The following is a 14,188-nucleotide window of genomic DNA, read 5'->3' on the forward strand; positions in this document are numbered from 1 at the left end:
AGATCAATGGAACAGGATAGATATCCCAGAGATAAGCCCACACACATATGGTCACCTTATCTTTGATGAAAAAGGCAATAATATACAGTGCAGAAAAGAGAGCCTCTTCAATAAGTGATGCTGGGAAAACTGGACAGCTACATGTAAAAGAATGAAATTAGAACACTCCCTAACACCATACACAAAATAAACTCAAAATGGATTAAAGACCTAAATGTAAGGCCAGACACTATCAAACTCTTAGAGGAAAACATAGGCAGAACACTGTATGACATCAATCACAGCAAGATCCTTTTTGACCCACCTCTTAGAGAAATGGAAATAAAACCAAAAATAAACAAATGGGACCTAATGAAACTTAAAAGCTTTTGCACAGCAAAGGAAACCATAAACAAGACGAAAAGACAACCCTCAGAATGAGAGAAAGTATTTGCAAATGAAGCAATTGACAAAGGATTAAACTCCAAAATTTACAAGCAGCTAATGCAGCTCAATATCAAAAAAACAAACAACCCGACCCAAAAATGGGCAGAAGACCTAAATAGACATTTCTCCAGAGAAGACATACAGATTGCCAATACATGAAAGAATGCTCAACATCATTAATCATTAGATAAATGCAAATCAAAGCTACAATGAAATATCATCTCACACTGGTCAGAATGGCCATTATCAAAAAATCTACAAACAATAAATGCTGGAGCGGGTGTGGAGAAAATGGAACCCTCTTGCACTGTTGGTGGGAATGTAAATTGATACAGCCACTATGGAGAACAGTATGGAGGTTCCTTAAAAAAACTAAAAATAAAACTACCATATGACCCAGCAATCCCACTACTGGGCATATACCCTGAGAAAACCATAATTCAAAAAGAGTCATGTACCAAAATATTCATTGGAGCTCTATTTACAATAGCCAGGACATGCAAGCAACCTATGTGTCCATCAACAGTTGAATGGATAAAGAAGGTGTGGCACATATATACAATGGAATATTACTCAGCCATAAAATGAAACGAAATTGAGTTATTTGTAGTGAGGTGGATGGACCTAGAGTCTGTCATACAGAGTGAAGTAAGTCAAAAAGAGAAAAACAAATACCGTATGCTAACACATATATATGGAATCTAAAAAAATGGTCATGAAGAACCTAAGGGCAAGACGGGAATAAAGACACAGACCTACTAGAGAATGGACTTGAGGATATGGGGAGGGGGAAGGGTAAGCTGGGACAAAGTGAGAGAGTGGCATGGACATATATACACTACCAAACGTAAAATAGATAGCTAGTGGGAAGTAGCCACATAGCACAGGGAGATCAGCTCAGTGCTTTGTGACCACCTAGAGGGGTGGGATAGGGAGGGTGGGAGGGAGGGAGACACAAGAGGGAAGAGACATGGGGATATATGTATATGTATAACTGATTCACTTTGTTATAAAGCAGAAACTAACACACCATTGTAAAGCAATTATACTCCAATAAAGACGTTAAGAAAAAAAAAAAGATGTGTGTGTACCTGTATAATGGAATATTACTCAGCCATAAAAAGAATAAAATAATGCTATTTAAAGCAACATGGACGGACCTAGAGAACATTATGCTTAATGAAATAAGACAGAGGATTACAAATACTGTATGATCACTTATAGGTGGAATCTAAAAAAATAATACAGAAATTTTTATACAAAACAGAAAGACACTCACAAACAGAGAAAACAAACTTACTGTTACCAAAGGGGAAAGGGAGGGGAAAAGGAACAAATTAGCGTATGGAATTAACATATACAAACTATTATACATAACATAGATAAGCAACAAGGATTTACTGTATAGCACAGGGAATTTTATTCAATATCTTATAATAACCTATAATGGAATATAATCTGCAAAAAAAATCAGCATGCTGTACAACAGAAACTAACATTATTTTAAACCATTTCTACTTCAAAAGAGAGAAAACGATTTCCCATATATTTTTATGGCTTGATAGCTTACTGCTTTAGTGCTGAATATTATTCCATTCCCAGAATATACTAGAATATATTTTTCCATTCATCTACTGAAGGACACCTTGGTTTCATTCACATTTTGGCAATATTGAATCAAGGTGCTAAAAATATCCATATGCAGATTCTTGTGGACAAATGTTTTTAACTCCTTTCAGTATACATCCACAAGAACACTTTCTGGATTGTACAGTAAGAGTATGATCAATGTTGTAGAAAGTGTCAATCTGTCTTCCAAAGTAGCTCTATTATTTTTCATTTCCACCAGCAACGAACGAGAGTTCCTATTGCTCCACATTCTCTACAGCATTTGTTGCTGTCATTGTTCCACATTTTGGCCAGTATAAGAGTTACATAGTGGTGTATCATTGTATTTTTTATTTGCATTTTAATGACAGCATGTAATCTGGATTATTCTTCCATATACTTACATGCAAAGAGTCTGTATTCTCTGGTGAGGTGGCTGTAAATTGTGTTGGTAAACTTTTTTTTTTGGTCCACTTTTTGACTGAGTTGCTTTTCTTGTTTTTTTCCTACCCAATCTGTATTTTATTTCTTTTCTTTCCTTATTGCATGAGCAAGGGACATCCTTGATTTTTAACTGAATTTAGTGGGAAAGTTTCATACTTCTTACCACTAAGCACAATGTGAGGTGAAAGTTTTTGTAGATTTTTGTTATCAACTTGAGAAAACTCCTATTTATTTCTATTTTACTGAGAGTTTTCATGAAGAATGAGTGTTGGATTTTTAAAAAAAGTCTTCTGCATCTATTGATATAATATAGTTTTCTTCTTTAGGTTGTTAATATGATGGCTGTAATTATTTGATTTTAGAATGTGGAACAGGCCTTGCATACCTGGGATAAATCTTTCTCATTCATGGTATACAATTCTGTCAAAACATTATTGGATTCAATTCGTTAATATTTTTTTGAGGAGTTTTGCATCTAAGTTCTGGAGAGATAGTCAGTAGTTTTCTTTACTATTCACATTTTTGTCTGAGTTCCCACATTGTGTTTTCGGTGTCAGACATTCATTTGAGGAAATTATCAGTCATTTAAAAAATATTTTCTGGGGCTTCCCTGGTGACGCAGTGGTTGAGAGTGCGCTTGCCGATGCAGGGGACACGGGTTCGTGCCCCAGTCCGGGAAGACCCCACATGCCGCGAGCGGCTGGGCCCGTGAGCCATGGCCGCTGAACCTGCGCGTCTGGAGCCTGTGCTCTGCAACGGGAGAGGCCACAACAGTGAGAGGCCCGCGTACCGCAAAAAAAAAAAAAAAAAAAAAAAAAAAAAAAAAATATATATATATATATATATATATATAATTTTTTTTTCTGTTTTCTATTTTTCTCCTGCTATACCCATTATGTATATGTCATAGCATTTTTAGTTGTTCCACAATTATTATTTGGTTCTGTTGGTTTATTTCCAGCCCATTTTCTCTTTTGTTTTGAGATTTGAAGTTTTCTCTTGATAGGTACTCAAGCTCAGAGACATTTATCCTCAGCCAGCTCTTTGGCTGCTAAAATGAAATACAGAGACTTGGTAGTTTATAAGCATCAGAATATTTTATTCTCATAATGGTTGAGGCGCTGTCCCTAACTAAGGCCCTGACGCTGGTCCTAACTAGACGCTGATGCTGTCCCTAATGTAGGCCCTGATGCTGTTAATAACTAAGGTCCTGACACTATCCCTAGCTAATGTCCTGACACTGGTCCTAACTAAGGCCATGACGCTGTCTCTAATTCCCTAAGTCTGTCTTTAACTAATGGCCTACCTTTTTCCCTAATTACGCTATGACACTGGCCCTAACAAAGGCCCTGACACTGTCCCTAAGGCCTTGACATTTCCCTAAATAGACACTGACACTGTCCCTAATGTAGGCCCCAATACTGTCAATAACTAAGGCGCTGATGCTATCCCTAAGTCTCTGACACTGTCCCTAACTAACACTTATACTGTCTCTTACTAGGGGGTCTCAAGTTTTCTCTAACAGAGGCCCTGATGCTGTTCCTAACTAAGGCCCTGAAGCTGCCCCTAACTAATGTCCTGACAATGGCCCTACCTAACACTCTGAGGCTGGCCCTATTAATGTCTTGATAGTGTCCCTGAGGCCCTGACGCTCTTCCTAACTAAGGACTTGATGCTATGTCTCCCTAAGGCACTAACATTATCTGTAACTAACTACCTGACTCTTTCTGTAACTAACACCCTAACTTTGTCCCTAATGCCCTGACACTACTCTTAACTAAGGCCCTGACAGTTTTCCTAAGTAACAGCCTGAACTGTGTCTAATTAAATCCCTCAAGTTATCTCTAACTGAGGCCTTGACGTTCTCCCCAACCAAGCCCCTAATGCCATCCCAAGCTAATGGCCTGAGCTATAACTTATGAAGACCCAAACTCTGTCCCTAAGACCTTGACACTCTGCCTCATAGACTAGGCTGTCACTAAATAACACCCTGATCCTGTCCATTACTAAAGCCCTGAATATGTCCCTAAGAAAGTCTCTGAAGTGTCCTTAACTAACGGCCTGAACTGTCTCTTACTAAGGCCCTCAAGTTATTTCTGAGGTCCTGACAACACTGTCCGTAACTAAGGCTCTGTTGCTGCCCTAACTAACGTCCTGATGCTAAACCTAATTGAGGCCCTGATGTTCTTCCGAACTAAGGCCTTGATGCTGATTCTACCTGAGGCCCTAAAACTGCCTGTAACTAATGACCTGACTCTTTGCCTAACTAACACCCTAATTTTGCCCCTCATTAATGCCCTGACACTAGTTGCCTTGATGCTGACCCAGTCTAAGGTCTTGATGATGTCCCTAATAGCCTTAGATGCCCTCACCTAAGGCCTGACCCTGTCCCTAACCAAGGCCCTGACCCTTTTCCTAACTACGGTTGTGATGATGTCTCTACTTAAGGCACTAACACTGTCTGTAATAAGAGCCCCAACTCTTTCCCTAACACCATGATGCTGTCCCTAATAGCCTCATATATCTCTCAATAATGCCCTGATCCTGTCTATAACTAAGGCCCTGAGTATGTCCCTAAGACCCTGATGCACTCTCTACCTGAGGCACTGACACTGTCTATAATAATGACCTGACTCCTTCCCTAACTAACACCCTGATGCTGTCGCTAACTGAGGCTCTGAAGATGTCCCTAAGTAACAACCTGAACTGTGTCTAATTAAGGCCTGCAAATTATCTCTAACTGAAGCCTTGACATTCTCCCTAACAAAGCCCCTGATGCTGTCCCAAGCTAATGAATGGTCTGAACTATAACTTACAGATTCCCTAACCCTGTCCCCAAGACCCTGCCACTCTCCCTAACTTAGGCCCTGATGCTGTCCCTCAGAACTTAAGTGGTCACTAAATAATGTCCTGATCCTATCCATTACTGAGGTCCTAAATATGTCCCTAAAAAAGTCTGTGAGGTGTCCCTGACTAACAGCCTGAATTGTCTCTTACTAAGTCCCTCAAGTTTCCTCTGAGGTCCTGACACTGTCCCTAACTAAGGCCCTGATGCTCTTCCTAAGGCCTTGACGCTGTCTCTACCTGAGGCCCTGACACTGTCTACAATAATGGCCTGCCTCTTTCCCTAACTAATACCCTGACGATGTCCCTAATAGCTGCAGACAACTCACAATAACACCCTGACACTGGTCAACCTACATCTCTGATTCTGGCGTTAAGTCCATGAGAATATACCTAAGGAACAGCCTGAACTATTTCTAAGTCCCTGACGGTGACCCTAATAGACTGAGATATCCGACACTATCACCCTGATCCTGTCCATAACTAAGGCCTTGAATATGTCCCTAAGAAAGTCTCTTACGATATCTCTAATGGCCTGAACTCTCTCTTACTAAGGCCCTAAGTTATCTCTAACTGAGGCCCTGATGCTCTCCCTCATAGCATATACTGTCACTAAATAACGTCCTGATCCTGTCCATTACTAAGGCCCTGAATATGTCCCTAAGAAAGTCTCTGATGTGTCCTTAACTAACGGCCTGAACTGTCTTATACTATGGCCCTCAAGTTTTCTCTGAGGTCCTGACACTATCCCTAACTAAAGCCTGGTTGTTGGCCCTAACTAACATCCTGACACTGTCCCTAACTGAAGCCCCCATGTCCTGCTTAACTAAGACCTCGATGAAGTCTCTACCTGTAACTAATGACCTGACTTCTTACCTAACGCCCTAATTATATTCCTCACTAATGCCCTGACACTGGTCCTAACTCCAGCCCTGATATGCTGGCCCTAACTAATGACCTGACACTGGCCCTTACTAAGGCCTCACCCCGGGGTTGTCCCAGGCTGCTGGGCAGTTTTCTCTTGTCCTCATCTCTAGCCAGCTGCCTGCCATTGGCCACTCTAAGATTCTGCGATGCAGCGGTCCCACGTGGGATGTGCCTGTGTAGGCTCACCTGCAGGAGGCGGGCCATGGCCACTCTGCCCTCCAGGAGACTGAGGCTCAGGGTAGGAATCGCTCAGCCAGTGTCTGGAAACAGGGTTCTATGTCCTTGTTTGTTGTAAAAACCCTTGGAGTTACCTCTAACATTTTAAAAATAGATCTCCCCCAGCATATTTATAATATAAATTATTTGCTGCATTAAAATTCAGGAATGACATTAGTAGAATGGGCAGAAAGACACAGGATGCCCCCACAATGATCTATTACTTGGAGGATTTAAAATTCTAATGAGAAAACACTCACTCTCCTCACCCTCTTGCGCATCAGCACAAGGCGGGAATCAGCTGCATCCTTTATTTATCCCTCTGATTTTCCAGACCCTTTCCTTCCAGGAGAAATCTCTGGGCTCTGCGGGAACTGTGAGTGGTGACCGTCAGGTAAACCTGAGACTGAAAAGCAAGAGGAAGAGAGACAGAGGAGGAGATGAGAATCGGTGACAGGGAGAAGTAGGGGCGTCCACGTTCAATCGCAGGCTGAGAGTCTGGGTTAGTCTCCAGCGAAGCTAAGGACCACCAGGGTCTGGCCCCACTGGCCTGGTCACCTGGTGTGGGGACTGGGGACAGCCAAACCCCCATGGCCACTCTCAGAGAAATCAGGGAGGTGGGAGGGCACCCCTGAGAGCCAGATGGAAAATGGTCAAGCTGTGAAGTAATAAGATGCCCTTTTCAGAAAAGTGAAGATTGTTCTCTTGGTTCTCAAAGACTTGCAAATACTCTGTGTCCTTCTGGAGGCATGCTGAAGCCTTCAGCCTTTGAGGGCAGTAATGGGAGTGCATCTGGGCTCAAAACCATCCAGCACTCACTCCCTGAGGGTGCTGAGGATGACCCGTGTCCACCCCTCGGGTGCTGTGGGGCCTGAAATCCCCTGATCACCGAGGATGGGAGGGGCCGCACAGACACTCCCCTGGAACACCGGGGGCTTGGCTGCTGGGCTACAGTCCTTTATCAGATACGTGGTTTGCAAACATCTTGGGCCATTTTGGATGGTGGATTATCTTATTCCTTGCTCCTTTTATCCACAACTGTTTTTCATTTTGAGGAAGTCCAATTCATCTATTTTGTCTTTTGTTGCTTGTGCTTTTGGTAGATCTAAGAAATCATGACCAAATCCAAGGTCATGAAGATTTACTCTCATGTTTTCTTCTCTCAGTTTTAGAATTTTGGTTCTTGCATCTAGACCTTTGATCCATTTTGTGTTGATTTTGTATATGGGATGGGGAGGGAGGTAAGGGTCCAACTTTATTCTTCTCCGTGTGGGTATCCAGCTGTCCCAGCAACTGTGCTAATTGTTTGGGAGAAAATATTTGCAGATGATGTGACCAACAAGGGCCTAATTTCTAAAATATACAAACAGCTCATAAAACTGAAAAAAAAATCAGAAAGTGGGCAGAAGGTCTAAGTAAACATTTCTCCAAAGAAGACATACAGATGGCCAATAGGCACATGAAAAGATGCTCCACATCGCTAATTATTAGAACAATGCAAATCAAAACTACAATGAGGTATCACCTCATAGCAGTCAAAATGGCCATCAATAAAAATCTACAAATAAATGCTGGAGGGGGTGTGGAGAAAAGGAAACCCTCCTACGCTGCTGGTCAGAATGTAAATTTGTGCAGCCACTATGAAAAGAAGCATGGAGGTTCCTAATAAAACTAAAAATAGAGTTGCTGGGGCTTCCCTGGTGGCACAGTGGTTAAGAATCCGCCTGCCAATGCAAGGGACACAGGTTCGAGCCCTGGCCCAGGAAGATCCCACATGCTGCGGAGTAACAAAGCCCGTGTGCCACAACGACAGAGCCTGCGCTCTACAGCCCACAAGCCACAACTACTGAGCCCACATGCCACAACTACTGAAGCCCGAGTGCCTAGAGCCCATGCTCCCAACAAGAGAAGCTAATGCAATGAGAAGCCCACACACTGCAACCAAGAGTAGCCCCCACTCGCCGTAACCAGAGAAAGCCCGCACACAGCAACGAAGACCCAGCATAGCCAAAAATAAAAAATAAAATAAATAAATTTATCAAAATATAAATAAAATAAAATAAAAATAGAATTGTCATATGAACCAGCAATCCCACTCCTGGGCACATATCCAGACAAAACTATAATTCGAAAAGATACGTGCACCACTATGTTCATAGCACCACTATTCACAATAGCCAAGACATGAAAGCAACCCATATGTCATCAACAGATGAATGGATAAAGAAGATGTGATAAATATATACAATGGGATATTGCTCAGCCATAAAACAGAGTGAAATAATGTCATTTGCATCTACATGGATGGACCTAGAGGTTATCATATTAGTGAAGTCAGACAGAGAACGACAAAGAACATATGATATTACTTATATGTGAAATCTAAAATGAGACACAAATGAATCTACAAAACAGAAACAGACTCACAGAGATAGAAAACAGACTTGTGGTGGCCAAGGGGAAGACGGGGGAGGGATGGATTGGGAGTTTGGGATTAGCAGATGCAAACTATTATATATAGGATGGATAAATAACAAGGTCTTACTGTACAGCACAGGAAACTATATTCAGTACCCTGTAATAAACCATATGTATATATGTAATAAACAGTACATGTGTGTGTGTATATATATCTGAATCACTCTGCTGTACAGCAAAATTAACACAGCATTGTAAGTCAACTATACTTCAATGAAATAAATTTTTAAAAAATTAGGTTGAGATTATACCATCAATTAGTTTGAAGACACTTTTATAAAGTAGGCCTTATTTTTCTTGTCCTTTCATCCTGGGTCAAATGTATAACAGATAGAAACTAACCACGATTACTCCAGTTTGTACTCATATCACACAAAACTTTAACTGTTGAACAAACCATTAATACCAATTACATCATGGGATGTCCTGATCCAATATCAAGTTTGTAAACCTTGTATCAAGCCTGCAGAATCCACTAAATTTGGAAATTCAAACTGAAATGAAGCCAACTATCCCATGACTTCTCCAAAACTAGTCATACGACAATCAATTGGAAACCATATGCAATCCAATGAATGTAGACAGGAACAACTCTATCCTTCCTTTTTTTTCCTTTTAGAAGAAGATGGTATTTAAGGTGATGTCTTGGGCCATGTCAGGGTGTTACTCAATTTCCTGGGTATCTCCCATGCACATAGGAGGTACACATGTTAGTTAACTTGTATGTGCAACTATATGAAGGTAGCTAATACCACAAAACTGTATACGTAAAATGAATTAAATGGTAAATGGCACGTTTTGTATTTTTAATGACAAAGAAACAAAAGTTTAGTGCTGATACTTCTTACAACATAAATGAACATTAAAAACATTCTTAGTGAAAAAAGCCATGCAGAAAAGGCCACCCAGATCCCATACTCATCTTGCCTGCTTCAAATCCATCAAGGTTGTCCAAATGAGGGGGAAACTCAGTAATGGGTCCAGAAAAAGAAAACTGGATCGGGAGGGAATAGGACATTTTCATACAGTTGGGACAACAGGCGAAATTTGAAGTGGGTCTGAGTATTAAATTTTAATGTAGACATCATGGTTTCCTCATTTAGGGGTTATGTGTTGATTCCTCAGGAGAGTGTCCCTCTCCCTATCCCATGGCTTCTCCAGAACGAGTCATGGTTTTGTGAGCATTTTGTGTGAAGTGGCAAATGTGAGTACTTTTGCCATTACTGAAGCTTTTCTGTACATTTTAAATTACTGGAAAGTAAATTAATTTTCAAAACAAGCATGTCAGCACTATGCCAGAAAATCAGATAAGACAGTCAACAAACTTTGTTGTAGAGGCCAAGACTTACCCAGACAAAGTTCAACCAAAATTGTGACTGGTATTTCCTTTGTAGGAGTCCACATGGTATTAAGAGGCACAGTGAGAGAGACTTCCCTGGTGACGCAGTGGTTAAGAATCCGTCTGCCAATTCAGGGAACACGGGTTCAACCCCTGGTCCGGGAAGATCCCACATGCCGTGGAGCAACTAAGCCCGTGGGCCACAACTACTGAGCCTGTGCTCTAGAGTCCATGCATCACAAGAGAAGCCACTGCAATGAGAAGCCCACGTACTGCAACGAAGAGTAGCCCCCACTCGCCACAACTAGAGAAAGCCCGCATACAGCAACGAAGACCCAACACAGCCAAAAATAAATGAAATAAATTTGTTTTTAAAAAAGACATCATGAGAGGAGTATATTAGTAGCTACCAAGTCTTGGGTCCTGCGATTACCTGGGGTGCAGTAGAAACAGTGAGATTTTAGCATTAAAATTTTTCACATTACTTCAAAAAAATGTTAAAAAAATAAATTCGGTAAAGTTGCAAAACATGGAATCAATACGCACAAATCAGTTTTGTTTCTATACACTTAACGAACCATCAGAAAGAAAAATTAAGAAAACAATCCCATTTACAACTCCATCAAAAAAACAAACTATTTAGGAATAAATTCAACCAAGGAGATGAAAGACCTATACTCAGGAAACTATAAAGCATTGATAAAGAAATTAAAGACACAATGGAAAACAATATTCCATGCTCGTGCATCAGAAAAATTACTATTATTAAAGTGTTTATTCTACCCAAAGCCATCAACAAACAGAACCAGGAAAACCAGACACCAGACTCCAAAGAATGACACTGGTCACCATCTACACTGCACATAAAACTAACTAAAAGCCCACAGTATTCTACATTAAACCTTTTCTCTCCTGAGTCCCCTGAAGATGCACCCCACCTACCCCACAGTCAGCTGCACAGGAGGAGTCTCCACACTTTCTCATTTTTTCCTCTCGTGACATCTCCTCACCAGTGGGTCCTGAGAAAAGCCAGCTCCAGTCAGTATAGACACTGCCCCGTGGTCCAGAAACCTAAGCCCCGACAGGAGACAAAGCTCCCGTCAGCTTGTCACAGAGCAAAGTCTGTGGGCAGGATGCACCTGTGCCCCCAGGGTCAGACAGGTGTGTACATTGCCCACTGTGGGACATCAGAAAAGTACCGGGAGCGCCACACTCACAAACCCAGAGGCCTCATCCTGAATGCTGTTCTGCTGTTTATACTAAGTTTGGAAATCCAAACTGAAATGGAGCCAAGTATCTCACTGTATCTTCTCAAAACATGGTTAACAATTAATTAGAAACCGTATGTAATGAAATGAATGTAGACACAAACTTTACAACGTAAACCAAAATTCACTCAAAAGTGCCCACAGACAAGTTTAAATTACCAAACTATAAAAATTCTAGAAGAAAACAGAAAATCTAGGACTTCCCTTGTGGTGCAGTGATTAAGAATCCGCCTGCCAATGCACGGGACACAGGTTCGAGCCCTGGTCCAGGAAGATCCGCAGAGCAACTAAGCCCATGCGCCACAACTACTGAGCCTGTGCTCTAGAGCCCATGCTCCACAATTAGAGAAGCCACCGCAATAAGAAGCCCGCGCACAGCAATGAAGAGTAACCCCCGCTTGCCGCAACTAGAGAAAGCCCACGTATAGCAATGAAGACCCAACGCAGCCAAAAATAAATAAATAAATAAATTTATTAAAAAAAAAAAGAAAATCTACATGACCTTGGGTCTGGTGATGCGTTTTAAACACACAACACCAAAAGTCAATCTACAAAAGAAAAATAATTGATAATGTGGACTTTATAAAATTAAAAATTTCTACTCTATGAAAGAACTTATTCAGAAAACCAAAAGACAAACCACAAACTGGAAGAAACTATTTCCAAAACACATATCTGATAAAAGGTTTGTACTCAAATTATACCAAACAGTGCCATTAAAATTTGGTAAAGATTGAAACACACACCTGGCCAAAGAAGATAAACAGATACTAAAACAAGCATACAAGAATATACTCAAGATGCTGGTGGAATGCATGTACAACCAAGATTGGAACATGGTTTGGCAGTTTTTTCCAAATCTAAATAGTCTTACCTTAGGATCCAAGAAGCGTACGTCTTGTGTTTAGACAACTGCTTTGAAAACCTGTGTTCAAACAAAAACTAGGATCAAGTAATGCACAGCAGCTCTATTCATAATGGCTAAAAACTTAAAGATATCAGGATGTCCTTCTGTAGACGAATTCATAAGCAAATTAGGGCACATCCATGTCAAGGGGAGTAGAATACACCACCCCAATATGTGTCCCTTTGACAAAAGGATTATTTTGGACTGATTAATTTAAAAAAGAGCAGACCCAGGAGAATTTTTGAAAACCAAGTAGAAAATGCCCTTTTAGGAGGTAAATTTACATTTATTAAGGGTATCTCCATTTGTAAGGGTATGTCCCTCTCTGGACCAGGAATTGAATGATGACTAAATATCAAGAAAGACTTGTCACGACTTCCCTGGTGGTCCAGTGGTTAAGACTTCACACTCCCAATGCAGGGGCCTGGGTTCGATCCCTGGTCACGGGGCTAGATCCCACATGCCGCAACTAACCCCGGTGCAGCCAAATAAATAAATATTAAAAAAAAAAAACCTTGTCAATGAAACAGGTCTGGATGGAAATCTGCATAACAACCATCCCCTTGTTTACTATGCTTTGCCTAAAACCTCCCTTAAATGGCTTCCTCTATTCCCTAACATCTTTCTTCTGTTCTTAGCTGAAGGTAGCCTTTAAGGTAATGGCTTGGGCCAGACTAAGTTTTCCTGGGTATCTTTCAAGTATACAGAAGGTATGCATGGTATATATTAATCTTCTGATTGTTTTTCTCCAGTTCATCTCCCTTTCATTACAAGGGGGATCTCAATGAAGAACATAGAAAGGTAGAGGGAAAATTATTTTTCCTCTCCTATACATGCAATGCAATAATATTCAGAGATATAAAGGAATGAATCATCAACCCGTGCAAAAAAAATAGATGAATCTAACACTTATATTGCTAATATATTCTTTTACGAACCCAGTCTGAAGTGTTACACACTCTATGACCTCATTTATATGACATTCTAGAAAAGGCAAAACAGACATGGTAAACAGTTTATGGAATATGTGATTGAAAAGTCCGTATGATATTTTAGTAGTAAATACCTGTCACTATGCATTTGTCTACACCCACAGATTTTTTTACAACCCAACAAGTAAATTATAATCTATTCAAATTTACTTACTTCGGATATGGGAGTGTCAAAGACTGGCATACAGAATGTAACAAACAATCTAACTGATTTAGAAAAGTATGAAAAAAAACTCACGGTTGGTGGTGGGACAAAATGGGCTGACCTAAGTTAACTTTGGAAATGAGAGGACTCTGTAGGCCAAAGGCAAAATATGCCATACATACACAGTGGACTCTGTAAGTTCTTTCCCATGGGGAGTAGTAGCTAACAGTACTGGCACTACTATATCAGTCATCGGATGGAACAAGCACTGCATTTATTTATTTATTTTTAGGTTCACTTTTCTATTGATTTTTTTTACATCTTTATTAGAGTATAATTGCTTTACAATGGTGTGTTAATTTCTGCTTTATAACAAAGTGAATCAGTTATACATATACCGATGTTCCCGTATCTCTTCCCTCTTGTGTCTCCCTCCCTATCCCACCCCTCCAGGCGGTCACAAAGCACCGAGCTGATCTCCCTGTGCTATGCGGCTGCTTCCCACTAGCTATCTACCTTAGTTTGGTAGTGTATATATGTCCATGTCTCTCTCTCGTTTTGTCACAGCTTACCCTTCCCCCTCCCCATATCCTC

This window comes from Orcinus orca, chromosome 20 (genome assembly GCF_937001465.1).
Source record: "Orcinus orca chromosome 20, mOrcOrc1.1, whole genome shotgun sequence".
Classification (NCBI taxonomy): Eukaryota; Metazoa; Chordata; class Mammalia; order Artiodactyla; family Delphinidae; genus Orcinus; species Orcinus orca.